Here is a 26441-nt window from a genome sequence, read left to right as displayed (position 1 = left end):
CTGAGGCATGCTGAAGTTTGAGTGCCACCAAGTTAGAACTGAGATGCCTTTTAAACACAAGATGTAATCACTCTCTCCTCCGAATGTCTTTAACATCTGGTTTGCATAGAATGAACAATATGAAAACTGCCGATATGTGACTCCTTTTGAAGGACAAAGGTGGCAGTTTCATGTGCTCCAAACTTTTACAGATTTAATAGTCCTTTTTATCAGACATGATACTTAAAATATCTAAGACCTGAATCCTCATCTATCAGAAAGAGTGCCTTCAATGCAGTCTTTTGTGATCCCATGTCACTCAGGTTTTTAACAGTTCAGTCGCTAGAGGAAGAGCTTGGAAAATAAAGGTCCTCCCTGAAGAGGAGCTGGGTGGCTGGGATGGGGGAGGGCACTTGCAGGGCTTTGGACAGCATTAATCTACCAACCTGCCTGGAAGTATACTATATTTTAATAATACATACAGCTGTTTGTGTGTGCTAAGTCACGTTAGTTGTGCCTGACTCTTTGCGACCCTATGGACTGTAGCCTGCCGGGCTCCTCTGTCCATGGGATTCTCCAGGCAAGAACACTGGAGTGGATTGCCACGCCCTCCTCCAGGAGATCTTCCCAACCCAGGGATTGAACCCGCGTCTCCTGCATCTCCTGCATTGGCGGGTTGGTTCTTTACCACTAGTGGCACCTGGGAAGCCCCCATATAAAGCTGCACCCATGCCTAAATGACCTGGACATTTGTTCTGTTACTAGGTTCTATTCTGTGCCAGTATTCTTGGTGTAATTATATTGCCCTCCTTATATGATTACAGACTCCAAGAGGTTAGAAACTGTGCCCTCTGAATCTTTTTACAACCTGTGGAGGTAAATATTACTCATTTCACATAATAAGCACTCAAAAAAGCATTTGTTGAATGAATATTGATTTTCAATTATGGCTCACTTTGAGGAGGAAGAGATGAGATTTTGAGATGATGCTGCTTAAAGTGAATACCCACAAAGGGAGGAAGGAATGAAGTCCATAAGGATTTCACATTGAAACTAACCTAGTTTATTTATTTTCCTGGATCTATATACACATGATAGAACTTTCTGGTGTGACACTTAACTGCTGTCTGTAAAGAAACATCCTCTGAGAATAGGGGTCTAAAAGAGGTTTAGTGCCTCTTTCATCAACAGGATAGTTTTCTTCAAGTTTCCACCTTTGGCTCCCTCACCTCTGCAGGCTTCGCACCAAAAGTGAATTAAATACTGGGCCATTTGGTGTTTGTCCTTTCAATCTCACTGACTAGGCCGAGTGTCCCTATGTTCTGAACCCCAATGGAACACAATGGTGTCTTTGAGCAAACATTGAGAACACTGCTAGTGACAAGCACATTTGTGATTTCAAATCTTTTAAAAATATATATATATTTATATACACTTTTTAAAAAAACATATTTCTGTATAGGAGAGTCAATAGTGAAAATGTTTGACACTTAAACATGTAACCAGAGAAAAACCTTTACAAACGTTATTGAATCTTCCTAACACATTCTCATAAGCAAAGATCTAAATCAGTACTGTTTTCCCAAATTCAGCAAGCAAGAGTTACTGCACAAGATATCATGTTGTTATGACAACTGATGATCTAGAACAAGTAAAACCTGTAGGGATGAAGCACACCATTCAGCATAATGCACTTTATTCTGTTCAAAAGAAAAGTTATTTTTTCCTCTGCAAATGAGACAATATGATGGGGAAATTAAATTAAATGGTGATGTTATTCCCTGAGGGCAAAACAATTCCATTCAATAAATTAATTTTACATCAGTAACTCTTTCTTTTCTTGAAACTGACAGTAATAACCTGACAGCTTAAAGCTCTAATAAACTTCACTATCAGAATGACTCCTCTACTCCTACAAAAGGGAAGTCGGGAGTATCACAGGTATGATAATCATTCTCTGTTCATCACAAAGAAGAGAAAATCCTCCAAATTCAATTTAACTAACTGCATTTACTTGATGAAACAGGGTACTTAAAATAGTTTTTGACAGCATATGGGTTGAGCATCCTAACATTCCCATTCTTTGGGAAGGTCTCTAAACCTCACTGACATATTATATTATGCTATTCTAAATAAATAATACTTGAAACCTGGAAACCTATCAGAGAAAGAATTATATCATCCTTATGAAAACAAGAGGAAAGAAGGAGAGCGGGGAGAAAAATGTGATGGGGTGTGTGGCTTAGATAAAAGCTGCCAGTGCCAATGTTATAATCTAGTGACGTAGGGACTTGTCAGGGCTTCTAAATTTTGAGCAACTGAGCCCATCTAGAAGCTACTATTTTTACTGAGCAGCAGCAAGGAGGAACTCAAAACTTTGTGCTTTCATTTCCCCATCTCAGTCTCTGCTACCCACAAAAATGAGCCAACAAGAACAAATACTAACCCCGAGGCATAGAAGAAGTCATCTCTTTTACTATTCTTCTCATAAAAACTTTATGTTTCTCTGAAAGTATTTTACAACCATGACAGAAAACATTATCACTAATTCCGGTAGACTCACACTGGCCGAAACCTGGGAATTCAGCCAGAACTGAAGAACAAGTCCCCTTTGCATCCTCTCCAGGGTATGACTTCATCGCTAACACTTCTGTATCTCGGACACCAACTCTTGGGTAACACACCGTGTGCATTTTGCCAAATATCCCTGCGCTTATCATTTTTCATTTTCAAATGGTACTGATGAATGATTTGTGAATGTTTAAAAAAAACCATTAAGTAGAATAATAAAGAGTTGCTCAGTTTCTTTGTCTCATTGAATAGTTCCAATTAGAGGCTGAAGGAGCCCTGCTGCTTTTTCATCATTCAAGTTTATGACATAGTGCATAGCCCAGAGGTCCTGGGGTCCTAAAGACTCAAAGAGAGATGTCACCTGTACATCCAAATAGATTACAGAGGTTTGCTAATCTGCAAAGAAACGCGGGGTCTCTCTAAAGCAGGAGGCATGTGCTGCCTGTTTTGTAGAAAGTACAATTTAATTGCCATGGTTCTGCAATTATTCACAAATCATGTTGAACAGTGAACAATTAAACCCCAATCTTAGCTCGGCGGTCTTTACTCCAGCTAGTGAGTTATATATTTAAATGTTTAAGGCAGTTAGCTAAGCACATTTTTCAGCTCAAGCTAGCAGACGACTCTAGGTTTTGTCATCTTTGCCATCAATCAGTCTAGCCTAAAAACCCATGTTTTTTGAATGGAGTATTCAGGTGTCACATAAAAAGAGGGGAACACTTCTGCCTGAAAGAGTCCCAACCCCTCCTTCTAAAGAGAAGAGTCTTACGTGCCAATTCCTTTGTGAATGGTTCCCTGGGAAAGAAAAGGGGCATTGATTTTGGTTTTACTACTGAAATCTCTAGTGCTACCAGAGATCAAACAAAATACTCTCGACCTTATCTTTTCTTTGGAAGTGATAGCTTATTCTGTTGCCTAAAAGTGCAAGGCCAGAAAGGTACTATATTTTTGGCTGAACTCAAATGACCGATACCTACTATAATCTTAAGTTCAAAATGGTTTAGTTCTTGCCTCTCACTTGGTGAGTAATAGGATGAAAACAGGCCTGGAAAGGACACACAAGTGATCTCAACTGGCACCTGAAGGCAATTTTAGTCCTAAATAACTGCTCTCAGAGGGCTTGTTTAATGGCTCTATTATATGTGTGATTCTGTAACAATAAAGTTGGCATAATAGCAATACCTCTACCAGTTGCTTTACATTTCATTTAAAGTCAACACTATGACTCCCGTTACTTAGGATGAATGATATAGAGAGAATGACTGTATCATTTGGTTTAAAAACAACAAAAAGAACTTCAGCAAGACCCTCCAAAATGTATGCTGTGGATCCCTAGTCATACGGAAATCCAACTCAACTTCATTCACCTGTGAAGTTCCTGACAGTATAGAACCAGTTATAGTTCATTTGTTCATTTTTTTCATTTATTTACCAGGAAGAAGATTTTTTATCAAATATTTCATATGGGCTATGCATGACTCTGTGACTTTAGTGACAGAGAGGAGAGTAAAACAAACAAAAACCTATGTTTCTCTGAAGCTTATATTCACAAAAGTAGAGAAGCCCTTTCTTCAAAGGGCTAGAAAAATAAACATTTTTGGCTTTGGGGGGGCCATCTGAAAACAGCCATAGACAATACATAAATAAATGGGTATAGCTATGTTCCAATACTTTTCTTACAAAGAAGTGGGGAGCTGGATTTGGCCCCAGGATGGTAGTTTGCTGACCCCTCCCATCCAGTGGGAGAGTCAGACAATGATAGATAGATGAAATCTTTATTAAGAAAAACAACAAAGGAGGAAATAAAATGGAAGTGTTGAGTGTGCATGTGGGTGTGTGTGCATGTTTGCTATATAGTTTGCAATTTTAGATAAGGTGGCCAGGGAAGTTTGATTGAAGACCTCAAGGAAGTGCATGAATCTGGAGTAATAGTAGTCTTCCAGGCAGAGAGAATTGCAAGCACAAAGGCCTTGACGAATCCGCCATCATGTGCTCCAACCAATGACGTCCAGTGATCATGGAGGGCAGGCAACAGGAGGAGATGAGGTCAGAGAAGGCATGAAGAGAGGGGCAGCAAATATGGGAAGTGGAGCCAGATAGGTAATTGCAAAGACTTTGGGTTTTTAATCTGAGTGAGATGACACCATAGAAAAGATTTTAGAGCAGTAAGATCACCTTGGTTCCTGCCCTGATAGAGAGACTGCAGGGAGGCAAAGGCACAAAGAGGGAGACCAAGGTGGGAGGCTAGAACTGTAATCCCGGCAGGAGCCAATCTTGACCTAGACTCAGGTGATAGCAGAGGAGCTGATGACGTGCAGGGAGCATCTAGGTTATGCTCTTAAAGTAGAGCCAGGATTTCCAGAGCCTTTGTGGAGTTTTAAGAGAAAAACAAAATGAGTTAAGAGTGACTCCAAGGTTTTAACTTGAGCAGCTAGAAGGATGGAATTGCTATTTATTGAAGTGAGTACTCCAGCAGGAAGGGCAGAGTCTATCCGGGTCATGGTTTTGGAGGTAACAAGTTTCAGACTTTTTACACTGAAGTGGAGATGTCAAATAGGCCATTAGATATATGAGTCTGGAGTTGAGAGGAAAGTTCTAGGGTGGAGTTATAAATTTGCAAATTGTCAGCATATAGATGGTATTTAAAGCCATGAGATTGGATGAGATCACTGAGGACATGAATGCAAAGGAAAATATCTGAAGACTGAGCCTCAGGCCAGTCCAGTGTTGGGAAGTCAGGGAGATTAGGAATAATTAGGAAGGAAGACAGAGTCTTTTACATTTAGGCATTTTAAATATCAGTTGGCATCTTTGAATATACGTTTATAAATTGAAAATTTAATTGAAAGCTGAAAATAATGACAAATATTTTGTGCAAACTTAAAGAAAAATTTTAAAATAATAGTATTTTGTTTTTCATGGGGATTTTGTGAATGTATATTTCTTGGCCTGAAGGCTGCCAAAGAGAAGAAACAACGGTGAGATCTATGTAAGTGGACCTGGGCATTGTCCATCTTTTGGCCCATTGCCTGTACTTACTGAACTTTCATATCATTTTCTGCTTGACCAAATTACTTACTCTAATTTGAGAATTGCCATATTTGTGAAAGTACAGCTAGGCCTATGACTCTTCCATTTCATATTCAGAATTTCATATTTTATATTCCCAATAAGTTTTTGCAAATGTCACTTCCCCACTGACTGAACAACACTACAGTTACCTGTTGAAAAGTACATCAATTGTTTGATGTCAAACAACTGGACATATAAGTTCCTGTAGACAGTGGCAGTGACAAGGAGGCACAGGACATATTCTAATACTGGTTCTGCTCAATGTAAAATCAGTCTTTTGGGTACAATTTTCTTATCTATAAGCTGCATGTAGGCTAACATCCTTTCATAAAATTTTGGACCTTTTATCCTATTGTGTTGATACATTGCTTTGGCTTGGGTTAAATTTTCCAAATGCTACATGCTGCAATAGTGCATGGTAGTGTATGTTACATAATTCTTTAGCTGCATTGTGAATTCAGAATTTTTCCAAAATATTTCACATACAATATTATATATTACACTATTTTCAAGGGGTATGTGTGGCCATTTGAACAGATGCAGTATCTTCTAGAATTTATATTTTCTTTAAACAGCGACGAAAGAAAACAAGGAACATTTTCAAATAAAGATGAGGAAGTAGATGGAAATGACGGTCACTTAATAAGAGCGGCATTGACTGCTTCCATCTTCCTTTTTTCTCCATGCTCTTTTTGTGTGATGCCAGATTGTCTCCTAGCTGGAGGTGACAGACAGCCCCAGTCCAGATTGCATCTACAGACAACCCATCTGGGAATTGTCTCTGCGAGTTTCAAAGATGTTCCCTGTGGCAAAAACCACTTTATAAGTCTCTTTTCAGACTTGAGTTTCTGTTTAAACATGTTTGAGCAGTTATGGTCTGCTGTGTGATTGGGGTGGGCAGCTCTGCAGGGTGGGGTGGACACTTCCTGCCGACATTGCTCACGAGCTGTGTCCAGAGCGGACGTGCCGTGGGGGTGGAAGCAGGATTGGGAGGACTGCCCTTTACTGCCACTTTATGTCTGACATTCCTGTGGTCCTATTCTTTCCTCACATTTTTTTTTTTTTTTTTCAGATTCCCTACTTAAGTATATGCAAGACAAGGGGAGTTGGGGTGGGGGCAATGGGTTTATTCACTTTAACTTCTTGATTGCTCTCATACACTTACCCCTGTGGGTACAGATCATTTACATAATGTCTTGTGAAACATTTAACATGTATGCAATATATTGCATTGTAAAGTTATGCTATGATGGGTAAGAGAGGTTTGGAGTGTTGGTTCTTTAAGCTGAGGAACCAGAGTGAAAAAATACAAGTTTGTTTCGGCCAAATGAGATGAAAAGGAATTGCTAACTTGAAAACGTGAGATGACAGTAAAATGCACCTGGGATCCTAGGTTGGGAGGAGGGAAGAGAAATACAGGAAAGCAACAAGCTGGGTAGAGAATTCAGCATTTCCATTCGAAGTGGGATGTTCAGATTAACACAGCGGAATCGGTAAAGGACTATTTTGAAGCTTCCTTTGCCTCTCAGAGCATTTGTCTATCTACAAGCACAACAGTTTCTCCCCCTCTTTCTGACGGAAGATTGGGCCAACATCCCTTTCAGTTATAGCAGGATGAGATGGCACAGCTACATTTGTGAAAGCTAAGTTTCAAGATGACTGAATTGTGGACAGTAGAACTGCTAGTTACTCTTTTAACAAAGTACGCCACAGAAATGAACCAGTAGCACCCAGTGTCACTTTCAGTGTTAGCAGAATGACCAGGGAAGGAGGAAAGATCCATTGTAAGCATTTATGGTATTAGCAATATTCTCTTCTTGGGAAAAAAAAATATCACATGGAGACAAATGTAATCACAGAAGACCTGCCAAGTGAATGTAAACTTTAAAAATAGAATGATGCTTTATTATGTGAGTTTCTTTTTGAAGAATATTCCAGTTAGTTTTCTACAGGAGATATTGAGAAAGAAAACTCACAAAAGAGTGATAAATCTTCCTTGGGAGATTTTTTTTTTAAATAGTGAATGTTTGCAGACAAAGACAAAAGATCCAGAAACAATGGAGTGGTATGTGTGTGTGCTAAATTGCTTCAGTCATGTCCGGCTCTTTGCCACTTTATGCATGGTAGCCCGCCAGGCTCCTCTGTCCATGGGATTTCCCAGGCAAGAATACTGGAGTGGGCTGCCATGCCCTCCTCCAGAGGACATTTCCCACCCAGGGACGGAACTCCTGTCTCACCGGTCTCCTGCATTAGCAGGTGGGTTCTTTACCACTAGCATCAGCTGAGAAGCCCACAACGGGGTGGTACTGGTGAATGAATCCCAGCCAACGAGAGATCTGGCTTTGAGCAGAGCAATAGAGTAAGTGATGCTATGATCTGCTCAAAGGATAGAATTTGAGGGAAAAAATAGGTCAGGTGTTGAGGGAACTATGGATTGAACCCACTAGGGTAACACGATGATTAGTTTAATGTGCCAACTTGATTGGAGTAACAGATGTCCAGATAGCTCCTCAAACATTAGTTAGGGGTGTTTCTGTGAGGGTTGCTACTCAGTTTATCCTGTGGACTGAATGAAGAGTCCTGCCCTCACCAGTGTGGGCAGGCATCACCCAATCCCCTGGGAGGTCTGGATAGACTAAAATAGGCAAACGAGGGGAGACTTCTCTCTCTCTTCTTGATCTGGAATGTCTCTTTTCTCTTATCCTCTGACTTTGGAGCTCCTTGTTCTTGGGCCTTCAGAATCTGGGACTTACACCAGTGGTCCCCCAGTCTTCAGGCCTTTAAACTCAGAATGAATGACATCATCTGCTTTCCTGGTTCTCCAGCTGGCAAATGACAGGTTGTGGGACTTCTTGGCTTGCATAACTCCATTCTTATAATAAACTCCTCTACTATTTATCTACCTATCTATCTATCTACTTCCTATTAGTTCTGTATCTCTGGAGAACCCTGACAAATGCAGGTCATGTTACAGAAGTGGATGCTTCAGCAACTTAGAATGCAAGCAAGGATTGGGAAGTATAGAAGATCCTACCTCATATGACACAAGAGTACACATTTAAAAGGGTGGCTTCTAGACAAGACAGGCTGTTGATTCTAGAATAGATGCTCAGAGCAGAAATCACAGAAGAAGCATAACCCAGTGTCTTGATCTCCAGGCAGAAAGAGTATAAAAGAAGTTCCAACTTTACTATAAGGCTAGAGAAACTTTGTATCGTAGGTTACTTGAGAGTAAGACAATTCAGCAAAGACCAAAATAAGCTCTGGCAGAAGCTCATGAAGGGCCAGGCTCAGCTAGCCAGCCTTAGAAAGCTTGAGAGTCACGTGCACCCTCCAGGAGTCACCCTGTCATCACAGTAAATTCTGATAGAAAGAAGAGAGAGCTAAGGTTATCAAGAATCAGGAAGAAATAGGATGGCATATCAGTTTAGAGCTCCTTTTTAATAAAAAAGCCAGCAGTAACTCTATGGAGGCTAGTAATTTCTCACTGCTTTCTATTAATAAATAGTTGGGATTGGGAATTTCTATGCCTCTCTCTTAAGAGGATGAAGAGAGTTGTGGACATCTCCTGCCTCCTCCTCTCCTCTCTCCTCTCTTTTCCTCTCCTCTCTCTTCCCCTCTCCTCTATGCATGGAGCTTCACTCCTCCTACTTACCAGTGTAGAGAAGTGGTACATACTGGCGAGTTGAAAGTGACTTGGAGGATTCCTCCCTAATGTCAGAACAGAAAATAGGATTGGTGGGGGTGGCTGGAAAACTGGTGTGGGGGTCAGGACTGATCCGAGAGAAACAAGAAGCAAATGGTTCAAATCCATAGTAGCATCCCAAGCTCTGAACCTTCCAATCTGCACTGTAAAATTTCAATCAGGTCTTTCTCATGGAGACTGAGAGTTTCACAGATTTTTAAGGACAAAGCAAGATCTGCACAAGAGATTAGTGATCTCTCTCCTTACAGATACACATATGCCAAGTTGCTGTGTGTGGCACATGTGTGGAGGCTGAATTTCTTCTTGGTTCACAGATCCATTCTGATCAAGGGAGAGATGTGGAGAACTGTGCCTTTGCAAAGAAATCTAATTGACATAAATCAAAAATTTAAAGGTATGAGGCTAAGATAAGTTTGGTAAATTTGCTGGGTAGCCCTGGGCAGGGGTGGGAGGGGCAAGGGAACCTGCAGAGATCCATCTAGATCAGGCCTTATGGAAAGAAACCATAGTTTTACAATTTCTGTAATGATATTTAGAAGGAACTCCAGCTGCCAACTGACCTTTGTCTTATGGTTAGTGACAAGGGAATAGATTGGAAAGACCTGACTTGAGATGCAGTTAAATAAAAGAGAAGACCTCAAGACTCTTTGTGGCTGAGTTCTGGCAGTTCATCATAACTTTGAACACTGTGACATCCGGGTAAGGTGTTTTAAGTTGAGATCTTGTCCAAGATTTGGGAATAAGAGATCAACGAAACTGAGGAACTGTGGGAAGTGCTCTCCAAGCATATCTATGTGCAATGATGTGTTATGATCACTGCCTCTGTAAGATGCTATCTTATAGCCAAACCTGTGGCTATTAAGAACGTACAGTTCACTATGAAAAACTGCCAGGAAGGGCAGAGGATTTATGTCAATCTAGGATAATGATAAAATCAATGATTTAAGTTCTGATTTAAAATCCATGATTTAAGTTATCATCAACCATGTAGGGTCAGAAGGAAACCCCATCCTCACTCTCACAGCAGAGACAGTTTGAGAGAAAAAGCAAACAGAAAGAGATGATAATGAGTGACATGCCTTAAGGTACAAACTCAGTGACGCTCTGGTCCTTAGCGGGGTCGGGGAGAGGTCTCCCACTGCCATTCCAGGAGGCAAGTACCTTCCCGGAGGATAATCTGGAAGCCGCAGATATCATGTCTATAGGCCCATGTCTGTCTAAGACAGGAATGTGTGTAATGTATTGTGCTACAAATGATGAATATGGATGAACCAGGGAGAACTCCCTAAAGGATCAAGTCACTGATAACAGTGACTGTTCCTAAATCAGCAATGTCTATCCAAGAAGATATTGGCTGGTGTCTGTGGAGCACTGACAGAATCCCAGCCTACTTATGGAAAAGGATGACACTTCAGTTGGGAGGACTCAGATAATTTTCAGCTGGCAAGACAGATGTCTTCATCCCCTTAACCTCTCCATTCCCTCCTGTCCTTACCCTCAGCAGGGAGGGCATCTTTTAGCTTACTAACATGGCAAGAATTTCAGGGATGATTATTACCGATGATAGTGGTCCCATAGAGCTTCCCTCTCAGTAATGAGAGAGCCAGTATGAAGTGGCTGGGTGAATGGACTGTGCTGGCCTTGACCACAACTGTGGAAAACAGCTTAAGAACTTTGGACACAGGGCACAAATGACTCAAACTCAGGCAGAGGGAGTAGGGTGAAACTGGGATCCCGGAAAGTGGGAAGAGGATGAGAAAATGAAGGAGGCAAGATGAAACAAGAGGATATAAGGTCAACTGGACTTTCATAGATGACTTTTTTTAATAAGAAAAGAAAAAAGATCATTCAGGGATAACAAAAAAGCACTTTCCCCGCCTCTCATTGCAAACCATGGGTGAGTTAGATGAGGTTCTTTGCGGAACTAGAGTGTGCCTGCATGCTTTCAGTCACGGCTGGTGCAGTGACAGAGTTCCCTGCCAATCACCCTTGTGAGCTTAGAGTCTCCCCACTCTTTCTCTTTGGAGTGAAAGGGCTCTGTGGTTCCAGTGAAATAACAGATGACATTGGTTACCCAGTCGAATAACGAGGATGAGGAGGGCAGTCTCCATTCCACACTTAGAGTCAGTTTGCACCTTGACATTCAGTGGTGGTAACCTTACATCATCCCGAAGATGAATCAGCCCCCCAGAATGGACATATATAGACGAATACGTGTGCTTTCGATAAATTAATTTTAATGCAATGAGACCGTTTGTAAAACGTCCTGTTTCCTTGTCCATTCTGAAAACTCTGCCTGGTAGGAGGCCAGGCGTATTCTCAAGATCCATCTCTGGGGTTGCGTACTGCAGGAAACAGAAGCCGGACTCTTTTGACAAGGACATAACTCTCCCCACCCCAGTGACTCCAGGTCAGAGGAAACACCTTGTGCTATTTCCATCACAATAGGGTTACAAAACAGTACTTCTGATCTTGTTATGCTAATTCTCTATTTAAACCATCAGATTATTTCTTGTCTTAAAATAGGGTAAATCTGGTATTATAAATGATAATATAAGTGATAGTAAACAAATAACTAGATGTAAAATATAGAGGTATAGCTCTCATCACCCGAGTCAATTCACAGCATCCCTGGATAAAAGATATTTCATTCATTTGTTTTTTTAACCAGTTGAAAACTATATTTTATTTTACTAATTTAAAACTGAATGGTGGCAGGATGAGTGCTATTTCAACTTTTAAAAATTCTTCATTCACTAATAAAATCCATCCAAAATAAAGTTCTTATCAAAGAATTATTTTGTATAAATGTATATGATTACTAGTTCATGAATTATATATTCATGTATAATTTATAGCTATAATATTTCAGTTTTTTGTAGACCAGAACATTTTACCCTATGATTTATTGTCAGCATATCACCTACAACTTTACAGATAGTTCCTATCAATTATAACTTTATGCACATATCACTGAAAATGAAGGATAACATTTAATGGGCTCACTTCAATCAACTCTTATTCACAGACTTTGATATGGATACCCAACTTCCCTGAAAAAATAATACTGTACTTTTGAATACTACTTTACAGTTTTCAAAATGTAGTCAGACATATTATAATATGTTCAAAATGAGTTATTTTGTAGTCTTCCTCATATGAAATGATATTTCATAGTCAAATGTTGGATTTTAAAATACTGAAAAAGTATGAGGGGTTCAAAAATATAGGAAACGGTGGGGCTTCCCTGGTAGCTCAGCAGTAAAGAATCTACCTGCCAAGGCAGGAGATACGGGTTCGATCCCTAGTCCAGGAAGATCCCACATGCCTTGGAGCAATGAAGCCGATGCACCACAACTATTGAACCTGTGCTCTGGAGCCTGGGAGCGGCAACTACTGAGTCTACATGCCACAGCTTCTGAAGTGACATACCCTAAAGCCAACACTTCACAGCAAACAAAAGCTGCCACAAAGAGAAGCCCGTGCACCACAAGTAACGTGTAGCCCTTGCTCGTCCCAACTAGAGAAAAGCCCACACGGCAACGAAGACCCAGCACAGCCAAAAATAAAACTCGATAAATAAACATTTAAACAGAGAAAGAAAGAAACTTAGCCATAAAGAAATAATAATAAACAGGCAGTGCAGTGGTGTGAGCTCTTTCTATTGATAGCAGCCTTTGGCTATTGTCATACAGGATCCTGATTAAGTCTCTGAACTTCTCTGACTCCAAAGTTCTATGCGGAAAGTTGAAATCTACGAACTTCACCAAGGATGTTATCAACACACATTTAAAAACACCAGATTTCACAGGCTTCTGAGTGGTAAAGAATCCGCCAAAATGCAGGAGGTGCAGGAGTCATGGGTTCAGTCCCTGGGTCAGGAAGACCCCCTGGAGAAGGCAATGGCACCCACTCCAGTGCCCTTGCCTGGAAAATCCCATGGACAGAGGAGCCTGGTGGGCTTCGGTCCATGGGGCCACAAAGACTGGGGTCACTGGACATAACTGAGTGACTAAGCATGATGATGCATGTAGACCAGTCAGGCAGTTTTATAATATTATGGCAGGAGGTTCTGGGGGGAACATGTGAGTGCATATTTGGGGCTTTCCTTCAGGCTAAAGCTATTCAAGCAGAAACTGAAGGCTTGAGTGATGCTTGGGAATGGTCGTGTGTGTGTGTGTGTGTGTGTGTGTGTGTGTGGTGTGTAGGTACAGGTGGGCATGGGTGGGGAATGTGCCCGCATGGAGGGAATACTTGCTGGGAGATTTGTTGATGGGATGAAAGGCTAATCCTTTGTGTTGACGGTATGAAGTTAATAAGGCCTACATTACCACCTTATCAAGGCACTTTGGGAATATGAGAATACATGCAAAACTTGGTTCCTGACTTCAAGAAGCTTGTCCCATTAGAGGGACAAAAATTTTACAGATGAAGCAATTAGAGAACAAAACTTAATATATAAACTTCTAAATTGACTCTGTGAATGTGTGTCTGTGTGTGTGTGGTGGGGGTTGGGGATGAAGAGAGTTGCTGAATAAATAATGCCTTCATGATTAACAACATTTTCAAGAAGATAAACATTAATGTGGGATAAAAAACATTCAGAAAAAATATATTAAATAAAATATTCAGGAAAAACATCAAAGAGCAAGTATTTAACTTGTTGTAGCAAAGGTTTAGATTGCGTGTATGCATTTGTTTAGGGGAAGGCAGTTTTAATGAAGGAATGTTCTTCACCAGGAAGAAATGAATACTCAGAGTGCAACAAGGTGGTCATTCATTCAACAAAGCGGAGGACTGAAAACCACCAGCTCTGTGCCAGGCATAGAAGATACCAAACACATATTTTCCGTTTTGTTATCACTTATTTACAAAAACGATAAGCGTTCTCATGTTTCAAAATACAGTTTACAGATTTTAAGGTAACCAGACTTGAACCCCAAGGGGCTAGCAGAGCTTATCAAAAAGCCCTACCTGACTTTTGTCCCTTAAGGACACCAAAGAAACAAACCTACAAACCCCAGAACCCAGTTCAAATTGATTTTTAAACTCTGTTTTAATTTTCCCAGAAAATTAATTATCTTTTTAGATCTTAGTGGATCCTGTTAGAAATAAAAGGCCCTGAGGACCCATAGACGAAAACCACTAGAAGCCTGCTATGAAATGATGGATAACTTAGTAATCTGGGAAGCCCTTGATGTGTGTCCTGCTTTCCTCACCACACTAGAGGCACTTCCTGTTCTAGGCCTCCTCCCAGACCCTATTCCCCTCTGGGCTCCTTGGGTACCTCCACTTCTCAGGCATCTCTCACACTCTCCCATGGTTCATCAATGGTTTATGTATTTGACCTCCCCACTAGACTATGAACTTTTTTTATATTTCAGTAATTACGACTAACCCACACTTAGCATCCAGTGGGTTTCATGAAACTTTGCTGCACACTGTTAGACAATTTAGAGTCCTGGTTAGAAACTCTACATTTTCCTAGAGCCATAAGCTGTAGGGAAACAACTTTTGCAGCTATGCTTTTAGAAGAGACAAGTTTCACAGATTCCTTATACCTGAAGTAGTAAAAATAAGATTATAAAGGTATGCTTAATTCTTTCCTTTAGTAAATATATCATACAGGTGGAAAGGGGTAAAGATGGTAGGCTGTATAAACAGAATGGAGTTTTTCCACTCTTGGAATATAAAGTAAACTGAACTGAACGGTACTTGAAATTTTATCTTTGGGAGGATGGGATGGGGGACAGAGAGAAAGAGAGAGAGACAGAGAGAGATACTCACTACAGTCTGACATCTAAGTGAATCCTTTTGGAGACAAAGTACTAGGAATGCTCCTGCTCACAGCAAGAGACAGACTCCAGGAGTAAAGATCAGGGCTTTGAACCCTGCTGTGAAGGCAACTCTCTCCAAGTCAAAGGGTGCGGAAGGCTGTACTTCTCTTCAGCCCTGGCGCTGATCAAAGCCTTTATTTGCTTCCGCTCTTTCAAACCACAGATTAGTGTCCTAATCTTTGTATTCTTAATGTATCCAGTTCCAAACATAGAGAATTCTCTAACCCTGTCCATCCCCAGGATGCAGAGCCCTCTACACCTGTATTCCTTCAATGCAATAAGTTCTCAATCATCTGGGTGTCAATGGTTTGCAATTGACAACAATTACACCATCACATGAATACTTACTTGAGATGCTCATTGGACAGAGCTCCCAAAAACATCTTTGTTGTTTACGCAAAACCTGATGTGTTGAAACAATAGCACAATGAAAACAAATCCACAGGAAGTGGGTAAAACAGAAAGATTATCCCATCTCCCTGCCTGACCAGCGTAGCCCTGGGGAAAATGTCTGGGATGATCCTGCTTTAGGCTGCTCTCTGACTCTTTGCAGTAGCCTTTCAGGGCTCTCTTCCACCTGGGTTTAAACTCCTCTCCCATCCCACATAGTCCTCCGTCTTCTCTGAATCAGATACACCAAGTCCTCAGGCTATTTCAATCCTCCCTGAAGGCAGGCAGGTAACACTCGGGGAACAGCAAGGTGACTAGTGTGTCTGGAGCAGAGTGAGGAGAAAAGTAGGAGAGAAGGTCAGAGATGAGGGGCAGAGGTTGGTTGTGTATCACCATGTATTCTAAAATATTTTGGCTTTTACTCTTAAGAAAAATGGAGTGTATTAACAGAACTGTGAGAAGAGGTGTGGCATAGTCCAGTTTATGTTGGAAAAGGACCCCTCGGGTTGCTATGGTGAGGGTAGTCTAGAGAGGCAAGGACAGACCTGGGGACGGTCCCTGGAGCCATTCAGGTAGCGATGACAGTGGTTGGACTTGCAGTAGCAGTGGAGATAGTGAGACATGGTGAGAGTCTGGACCTTTCTTGAATGCAGAACAAACAGAATCCCCTGGTGGATTTGATTTGGGATGTGAGAGAAAGAGGCATAAAGAATATCAGGAAGCTGGTTGCCACCAGCTGAGACAGGGAAGCCTGAGAGTATAGCAAATGTGAGACGTCAAGGGTTCTACCAGAAAACAGGTAGAAAGAAAGAGGAAGCCTTTCTTTCTGTTGCAACATGAGAAGCGTATACATGGAATTCTGCTCTGCCTGCTGGCAATTAGAAGAGGCTGTGCAGTTTATAAGCATTAGGTTGGTCCCAATAAAAGGGGGATGAAAAAGAGAAGTATGCGATGGGGAGCTGGAAAGAAATAAGTTAGCATTCTCAGATCTCAGAGACAGATGGCCTAAGCCAGTGGTTCTCAGATCGGAGTGTGCAGTAGAGTCGTGGGGATTATTAAAATCTGTGTTTATTAAAACACAGATTGCTGGAGGGTCTCTGATTCAATAGAGCTGGTGATCCCAAGAGTGCACATTTCTAGTTTTCAAGTGATACGGACACTCTTGGTCTGGAGACTACACTTTGGAAAACACTGGCTGAAGAGAAAGCAAGAGTGAGACAAGTACATCCTATGGTTCAGCTTTATCAAGAAAAGCAGCAGTGTTGACCCAAGCATTGCAATTCTTAATTATAGGAATATCCTAACCCTTCACAGGGGTGATATCAAAAACATAGTTCTGGACAGGCAGTGCAATCTAGAGTCTGAAGTTTGGGGTTGACAGTTATTAATTGATATATTAATAACAATTGTCCTCCACAGATACAGGGGGACAATTGTTATTAATATATCAATTAATAACTGATTGTTTCCAGGGCCTCTGCAGATACCAAAATCTGAAGATGTTCAAGTCCCTTATAAACAATGGCTTAGTATTTGCATATATCTTACTCATATCCTCCCATATACTTTGAATCATCTCTAGATTACTTGTAACAACTAATACAGTATAAATGCTATGCAAATAGTTGCTGACACAGTTAATTCAAGTTTTGTGCTTTTTTTTTTTTTTTTTTACTTTTTGGAATTAAAAAAAAAAAATTTTCCATATGAGATTGATTGAATCCACAGATATGGAACCTGAGGATATGGAGGGCTGACTGTAGATGGAATTTAAAATCATGAAAAATTAGAAAAACATCCAAAATTCTTGATAATATAGCAACATAAAGGTGAAATAAAGATTGGAGGCAAGGAAGGGATGATGTTTATATAAAATTTGATTGATACCTGTATTTAATAGCTCTTCTATTGTTGTGGTGGATTTGTAGAGGCCAAAATCAGGTATCCCAAGAAGTATTCTTCTCTTTATTTCTTTTTGTTCCCCTTTCCTAAAGTGAGGTATCTGAGACTCTGCAATGTTCACGGTCACAGAAACACTGTGATACAGCTAGTGTGACACATTATATTTTCCATAGATGGCCATAACATTATCTCTCATTCCAAGTGCTATTCTGAAATGTGACCTCAACACACCTTCCATTGAAACATAAGGTCTTTGCTCTCATCCTTAACTTTAGGCAGGCTTATGACTTGCTCCTAACCAATGAAAGGCAGTAGATGTGATACTGCCTGACTTTCATGTTTGGACAGAAAAGGTGATGCAATTTCCATGCTATTTGGTGAACTACCTCTGCTAAAACCCTGAGCCTTCACGTATGAAGTCCAAATCCCTTGAGGCTGCCATACTGTGAGGAAGTCCATACCAGTCCTCATAGGAAGACCACATTGAGAACTTAGAGGCTACTGAGTTCTCCAGCATTTTAATAATTCAGTCATTAAGAGAAATGACTGGCCAGCACCCACCCTGAGCCATGCAGTCCTCCAATGCCAGCCATGATAGCATGGCAACTGCATGAGAAACCCCAAGCTTTGTCCAGCCAATTCTCTGAATTCCTGACACACAGGAAACTGTAAGAGATAACAGAGTGTTATCAAACCACTGAGTTTGGGGATGGTTCATTCTGATTTGTTTAATTTTTCGTATCTGCTTTATAACCAACCCCCTTCTTTTTTGGAAAAGAAGCGGGGCATAACAGTCACTAAGAAGACTTGAAACTTGTATTCCATCAAACTAATTTTGGAAAACATCCTCTGGATTCATTAAGCAAATTTTGGTAGTGATTTGGTAGCTCAAAGAGAGCTTTCTTCAGGAGAAAGGATTATATTAGTCAACATGTCTGCAACTTTTACAAATGTATGAATTAGGATTTCACTGTCATGATTGAATTTGGTTAGCATGAATTCCTCAAAATCTAATGCCTTGGATGTATGGTAATCATTCTATGGAATGAGGCAGAACTTCTACTGATATTTTCTAAATGTAATAGACATATATCATTTATTTAATTTTCTTTCACAGATGATTAGTTCTCTACTCTAAAAAATTGAGATATTTCATGTATTATTAGAGGAGAGTTTACTATTTTATACTTATGAGACTCTTAGTTAGGAATTACAAAATTTTCAAGCAGAATCTCTACAACTGTCTTTGTTGGATTCTGGGTACAATGCTGCTTGGAACCTAGGGAGGAAGAATTTGAGAAGTGGGTACTCACTTTATTAAGTTCTATATATCCCTTGCTACCTTAAGGATGGTAGATCTTGGGAGTTTCTGAAAAAAAATCTCTGTGATCTCGACAATTGACTCGCTCATAATCAATCAGTTTAGTCACTAAGTTGTGTTTGACTTGAGCGAAACCACAGTCTATAGCATGCTAGGCCTCCCTGTCCATCACCAACTCCTGGAGCTTGCTCAAACTCATGTCCATCAAGTCGGTGATGCCATCCAACCATCTCATCCTCTGTTGTCCCCTTCTCCTCCCACCTTCAATCTTTCCCAGCATCAGGGTCTTTTCAAATGAGTAGGTTCTTCGCAGCAGGTGGACAATGTATGGGAGTCTCAGCTTCAACCTCAGTCCTTCCAATGAAAAATCAGGACTGATCTCCTTTAGGATGGACTGGTTGGATCTCATTGCATTCCAAGGGACTCTCAAGAGCCTTCCCCAACACCACAGTTCAAAAGAATCAATTCTTCGGCATTCAGCTTTCATTATAGTCCAACTCTCACATACATACATGACTACTGGAAAAACCATAGCTTTGACTAGATGGGCCTTTGTTGGCAAAGTAATGTCTCTCCTTTTTAATATACTGTCTAGGTTGGTCATAGCTTTTCTTCCAAGAAGCAAGAATCTTTTAATTTCATGGCTGCAGTCACCATCTGCAGTGATTTTATTTTCTGCAAGAAAATAAAGTCTCTCTCTATTTCCATTGTTTCCCCATCTATTTGCCATGAAGTGATGGGACCAGATGCCATGATTTTAGCTTTCTGAATGTTGAGTTTTAAGGCAGCTTTTTCATTCTCCTCTTTCACTTTCATCAAGAAGCTCTTTAGTTCTTTGCTTTCTACCATAAGAGTGGTGTCATCTGCATTTCTGAGGTTATTGATATTTCTCCTGGCAATCTGGATCCCGGCTTGGCTTCATCCAGCCCAGCATTTCACATGATGTACTCTGCATCTAAGTTAAATAAGCAGGGTGACAATATACAGCCTTGACATATTCCTTTCTTGGTTTAGAACCAGTCTGTTGTTCCATGTTCAGTTCTAACTGTTGCTTCTTGACAGATTTCTCAGGAGGCAGGTCAGGTGGTGTGGTATTCCCATCTCTTTCAGAATTTTCCACAGTTTGTTGTGATCTGCACAGTCAAAGGCTTTGGCATAGTCAATAAAGCAGAAGCAGATGTTTCTCTGGAACTTTCTTGCTTTTTCAATGATCCAAGGGATGTTGGCAATTTGATCTCTGGTTCCTCTGCCTTTTCTAATCCAGCTTGAACATCTGGAAGTTCACAGTTCACATACTGTTGAAGCCTGGCTTGAGCATTACTTTGTTAGCATGTAAGGTGAGTGCAGTTGTGTTGTACTTTGAACATTCTATGGCATATTGCCTTTCTGTGGGATTGGCATGAAAATTGACCTTTTCCAGTCCTGTGGCCACTGCTGAGTTTTCCAAATTTGCTGGCATATTGATTATAGTGCTTTCACAGCATCATCTTTCAGGATTTGAAAGAGCTCAACTGGAATTTCATCACCTCCACTATCCTTGTTCATAGTGATGCTTCCTAAGGCCCACTTGACTTTGCGTTCCAGGATATCTGACTCTAGTCCAGTGATCACAGCATTGTGGTTGTCTGGGTCGTGAATATGTTTTTGTGTAGTTCTGTGTATTCTTGCCACCTCTTCTTAATATCTTTTGCTTCTCTTAGGTCCATACCATTTCTGTCCTTTATTGTGCCCATTTTTTCATGAAATGTTCCTTTGGTATCTCTAATTTTCTTGAAGAGATCTCTATTCTTTCCCATTCTATTGTTTTCTTCTATTTTTTTGCATTTATCACTGAGGCAGGATTTCTTATCTCTCCTTGCTATGCTTTGGAACTCTGCATTCAGATGCTTATATCTTTCCTTTTCTCCTTTGCCTTTCACTTCTCTTCTTTTCTCAGTTTTTTAAGGCCTCCTCAGACAACCATTTTGCCTTTTTGCATTTCTTTTTCTTGGGGATGGTCTTGATCCCTGCCTCCTGTACAATGTCAGGAACCTCTGTCCATAATTCTTCAGGCTCTCTGTCTATCAGAGATAATCCCTTGAATCTATTTGTCACTTCCTTGATTTAGGTCACACCTGAATGATCTAATGGTTTCCCATATTTTCTTCAATTTAAATCTGAATTTGGCAATAAGGTCTCTCATAATGGACCCCATCAAAGAAACAATGTATACTCTTTCTGGAGAGAACCTCAAAGACAATTCTATATAAGTAAACCCTCTGTTCCAATAAAAGACTACTGAAAAAGATAGAGAGGAGGAAGCTGTTTCTCCTCATTACAGAGTCATTCATCCATACACATTTTGTTTTTTTTAAATGTCGATAAAGTAATTATTACCATATCTCTATTTCTAGTCCAGACATCATATGAGAACTATTAATGATATATAAAATTATTTATACATCATCTCAATTTGAATCTCTCAGTGTGCATGCTAAATTGCTTCAACCATGTCCAACTATTTACGACTCTCTGGGCTATAACTTGACAGGCTCCTCTGTCTATGGGATTCTCTAGAATACTAGAGTGGGTTGCCATGTCTCCTCCAGAGCAATCTTCCCGACCCAGGGCTCAAACCTGTGTCTCTTATATCTCCTGCATTGGCAGGTGGGTTGTTTACCATTAGTGTCAACAGGGAAGCAAATCTCTCAGAGGTATTTCAAAAGCAGCATATTCAAAACTTAAAACACGAGGGAATATCTACAACATAACCCTCTTCCAATGTTTCACATCTCAGTGAATAGTACTGTCAGCCATATAAATTGGCAGTCTTTTCCCTCATCTCATATTTTTCTAACACTATATGTTTGATCTACATGACAGTGTTTAATTCTGTTCTTTCTCTTTCTGCTGCCACCACTGAGTAGAAATTACCATGAACTCTTACTCGAATTACTCGGATTTTCAGGATTCTGTATTGCAGGCAATAGTAACCAACTCTGGGTGAATTACTTACAAAATTAATGTAACCTTAATATAGAGTAGGCAACTGATAACTAAATGCTGGGGAAGTGATTTTAGCATATCTACAGAAACCATGGAACATAAGACTACAGAAATCAAAGCCAAGGTCTTTTCCTTCAAAGGCACACATCTGTTTAGGAATATTTGATTGGCTGGTTTTAGAAAAGGCAGAGGAACCAGAGAGCAAATTGCCAACATCTGCTGGATCATCAAAAAGGCAAGAGAGTTCCAGAAAAACATCTATTTCTGCTTTATGACTATGCCAAAGCCTTTGACTGTGTGGATCACAATAAACTGTGAAAATTCTGAAAAAGATGGGAATACCAGACCACCTGACCTGCTTCCTGAGAAATCAGGTGAAGAAGCAACAGTTAGAACTGGACATGGAACAACAGACTGGTTCCAAATAGGAAAAGGAGTACATCAAGGCTGTATATTGTCACCCTGCTTATTTAACTTTTATGCAGAGTACATCATAATAGACGCTGGGCTGGAAGAAGCACAAGCTGGAATCCAGATTGCCAGGAGAAATATCAATAACCTCAGATATGCAGATGACACCACCCTTATGGCAGAAAGTGAAGAAGAACTAAAGAGCTTCTTGATGAAAGTGAAAGAGGAGAGTGAAAAAGTTGGCTTAAAGCTCAACATTCAGAAAACTAAGATTATGGCATCTGGTCCCACCACTTCATAGCAAATAGATGGGGAACCCAAAATCACTGCAGATGGTGACCGCAGCCCATGAAATTAAAAGACGCTTACTCCTTGGAAGGAAAGTTATGACCAACCTAGATAGTATATTGAAAAGCAGAGACATTACTTTGTCAACAATGGTCCATCTAGTCAAGGCTATGATTTTTCCAGTGGTCATGTATGGATGTGAGAGTTGGACTATAAAGAAAGCTGAGTGCAGAAGAATTGATGCTTTTGAACTGTGGTGTTGGAGAAGACTCTTGAGAGTCCCTTGGACTGCAAGGAGATCCAACCAGTCCATCCTAAAGGAAATCAGTCCTGAATGTTCATTGGAAGGACTGATGTTGAAGCTGAAACTCCAATACTTTGGCTACCTGATGTGGAGAGCTGACTCATTGGAAAAGACCCTGATGCTGGGAAAGATTGAGGGCCGGAGGAGAAGGGGATGACAGAGGATGAGATGGTTGGATTGCATCACCGACTCAATGGACATGAGTTTCGGTAAACTCCAGGAGTTGGTGAAGGACAGGGAGGCCTGGCATGCTGCGGTTCATGGGGTGGCAAAGAGTCGGACATGACTGAGCAACTGAACTGAACTGAAGACTAGGAAATATGTCCATGTCCCAGGTATCTGAGGATGGACATATGTGATTCATTTGATTTTAGATTCACATAATGAGACTTTCCTCCAGAATGGAAAATAGACTTTGATGGGATGACAAAAGTCACATTATTTTCATAATTTTCAACTTCCTGTCTATAGTAGATTAAAGATGGCTTGAAATTATTTTTCACATTTCATGGTGTGGGTTGGGGGGATGGGAAATGTGTTCTAAATCTCCTCCCAGTAATCTGGGCTGGATTTTCTAATTGCTTCAATTCATGCTGTGCCAATTTCCAGACTAGGCCTTTAAAAAGTAGCAGAGCAGTTTTGACTCCTCGTTTTTATAGTATTCACTCTTGGAACCTTGAGAATACCATGCTACTTGAAAGCCAATCCATGTTCAGAGGCAGTGCAGGATAAGATGCTTGAAGGGAGAGAGTGGGGAGGGAAGGAAGAGAGAAGAAAGGAAGAAATAAAGAACCCAGGCAGCAAACATTTGATTTTGGAGGCAGATCTTCTAGCCCCAGATGCCTAAATTGACACAACTGACACTGAATGAATCAGAGAGCTACCCAGCTAAATCATCCCCAAATTCCTAACCCACATACTATGCAAAAATAAAACAATTTCTTTAAATCACTAAGTTTTGGAAGTAGTTTGTTAGGGAGCAATAGATAACCAGGCCAACCTCCTTGCATTCATCCTTGTGTTTCTTCTCTTTTCTATACTGCAGCCGGAGTTTTTTTTTTAATGTATTTTTATCATTATTAATACCCTGCTGAACATTTTTCAAAACCCTTTTCAACACTCTTAGGATCAAAATTAATTCTTCAGCGTTATCTTTAAGATATTGAATGATGTATTCCAGCCATGTCTCAACTATTTCCATTGTCTGTCTCACTCTCTGAACGACAATCACATTGGCTATTTTAAGTTCCTCCAAAATGCCGCACATCTTTCTGTCCTATGGTCTTCACATTTGCTGTCCCCTCTCCTAGGAGCCCTCCTTCTATGCAACTGAGATTTTCCCTAGCTAACTGGTACTCATTCTTAAGAGCTGAGTTCAAACATCAATTTCTCAGGAAACTTCCCTCTTTACCCAGATCTCTCATAGCTCATATACCTCTCTAACACAGCAATCATTATATTGTAATTAAATAATTCACTGCAAAAGAGTTTTTACTATGTCTTTCCTGCTAGAAATACAAGTTTTATAAGATCTGTACATACTGTTTTCATTTTATCCACAGTGCCTTGAACCATTCTCTGAACATAGTAGATGCACAATAAATGCTTATTGAAAAATGAATACATGAACACTGACCTAATATAGATGAATCAATGCTTCTCAAACTTCAAATGTGCAGATGAATCACCTGGGGATCTTGTTAAAATGCAGATTCTGATTCAGTCAGTCTGGGGTAGGGCTTGAGAATTGAGTCTCTATTTCTAATGAGCTCCTAGGTGATGCCATTGCTGTTGGTTCTGTGGATCACTCTGAGTAGTAAGGCTATAGAAAAATTATAATTAAGTCCTGTGGGTAACATGGAGCAACCAGTTGGGATTAGTTAATATTTTAAACCTGTGCTATCATTTTAATTTGATTCAATTAATTTCAACAAACAATTATTGAGTCAACTATTTCCCAGGATAGATTAAACATGAATAAGATATGGTTAGTGCCCTCAAAAAACTCACTGTATAATGGGCAGAGTTAAAACATAAACAAACCAGTGTGGAAAATGTACTATAATAAAAGTAGACTGAAAATACAGATTTGAACACAAAATAGGCAGTTGCCAACTCAATTTGGGGAGCTCAGAAAATGTGAAACACTTTGGTGATCTAGCCTGAATACCAAGCACTGGTTTGTTTTTATTTTGCCCTTTGTTTTGTTTTCTTATTCTATATCTGTCCACCTCAACTGAGTTATCAGAGAATTGGTGACAATAATTGGCTCAACTTTCATATTCCATTTTCAGAAGGAGCTTCGTAACTCTTTAGTCCTCATATGTACTATGGAAAATATGTTTTTCATTTGTTTGTTTTTGTTTCTGATGTTTATTTGTCTCTTTCAAGTTATTGTATAGTCTGTCATTTCTATCTTCAACTTGGTAAATCTTTTCTAGCCTTTATAGTTAGACTTGAATTAGAAAACAAAATGTGCTAGAAGAACAATACCAGAATGATGAAATGGACAGGAACTGCTTAGAGTCAGTATTACTTAGGGTTCTCCAAAGAAACAGAGCCAATATGATATATGTAGATATACATCAGAGGAGATTTGTTATAGAAATTGTTTCACAAGATTATGGAAGTCAAGAAGTCCCATGACCTGCTATGTGCAAGGTAGAGGCCAAGGGAAGCTAATGGTATAATTTGGTCTGAGTCCAGAGGGCTGAGAACCAAGAAATTGATGCTGTAATTCTGGTCTAAGTCTGAAAACTGAAGCACCAGGAGCTCAGGTGTTCAAGGGCAAAAGAAGATGGGTGTCCCAGCTCAAGCTAAGAAAGCAAATTCACCCTTCCCCACCTTTTTGTTCTCTTCGTTCTGGCACTCAACAGATTGAATAATGCCTGCTGACATTGGTGAGGGTGACCTTTCTACTCAGTTTACAAATTCAAATGCTGATATCTTTTGGAAACACCCTCACAGACATATCCAGAAATAATGTTTTGCCACCTATCTGGGCATCCCTTAGTCCAACTAAGTGAACATATAGAAGTAAGCATCATAAAGTTCTTCACTAGTAGTTTGCTCTTTGAAGGAGAAATAATTCTTTTTTCTTGCTTAAATGATCAAGAAATAAGATGGACTCTTCTTTTATCTATTTATTTATTTTTACTTTTATTGGAGGCAGATCTTTCCTCACTCACTGGTTGGGACATAGAACCTCATCTGTCCACCCTTAGCTTTATTGCTCTAATGATCTCCTGGCTTCACTAAAGGAATTTGCTAAGAAAGCAAATCCACCCTTCCCCACCCTTTAGTGGGGAAGTCATTATTATTTTAAGTTCTTCAAGCTCTTCCCTTTCCAGCATAAAAGTTTCTTTAAACACTTCTAAAACATGATTTCTCCTGAGAGGAGGCTAATTAACTATATCCTTCTGGTTATTATTTAATCATTATTTTTGGAGTATCCCAAATGTTCTAAGTATCAGCCATTTCTAGCACCAAATCATTATTCAGAGCTTAGTCATTTCTTAATTTGAGTCCTTGAAACTGCTTTCTTTATCCCATTTATTAATATGTATCGGGACCCACGCCTTGAACAAGGCGCTCACCTTTTTAGGAAAGCCACACTTCCTGTCCTCCGAGAGTTCTCCATGCCTTGTTTCATCTCACTTTTCCAATCAGACTGAA

Source organism: Cervus canadensis, chromosome 20 (assembly GCF_019320065.1).
Source record: "Cervus canadensis isolate Bull #8, Minnesota chromosome 20, ASM1932006v1, whole genome shotgun sequence".
NCBI classification, from domain to species: domain Eukaryota; kingdom Metazoa; phylum Chordata; class Mammalia; order Artiodactyla; family Cervidae; genus Cervus; species Cervus canadensis.
The sequence above is the reverse complement of the archived record's forward strand: the minus strand, read 5'-3'. Positions refer to the sequence as shown.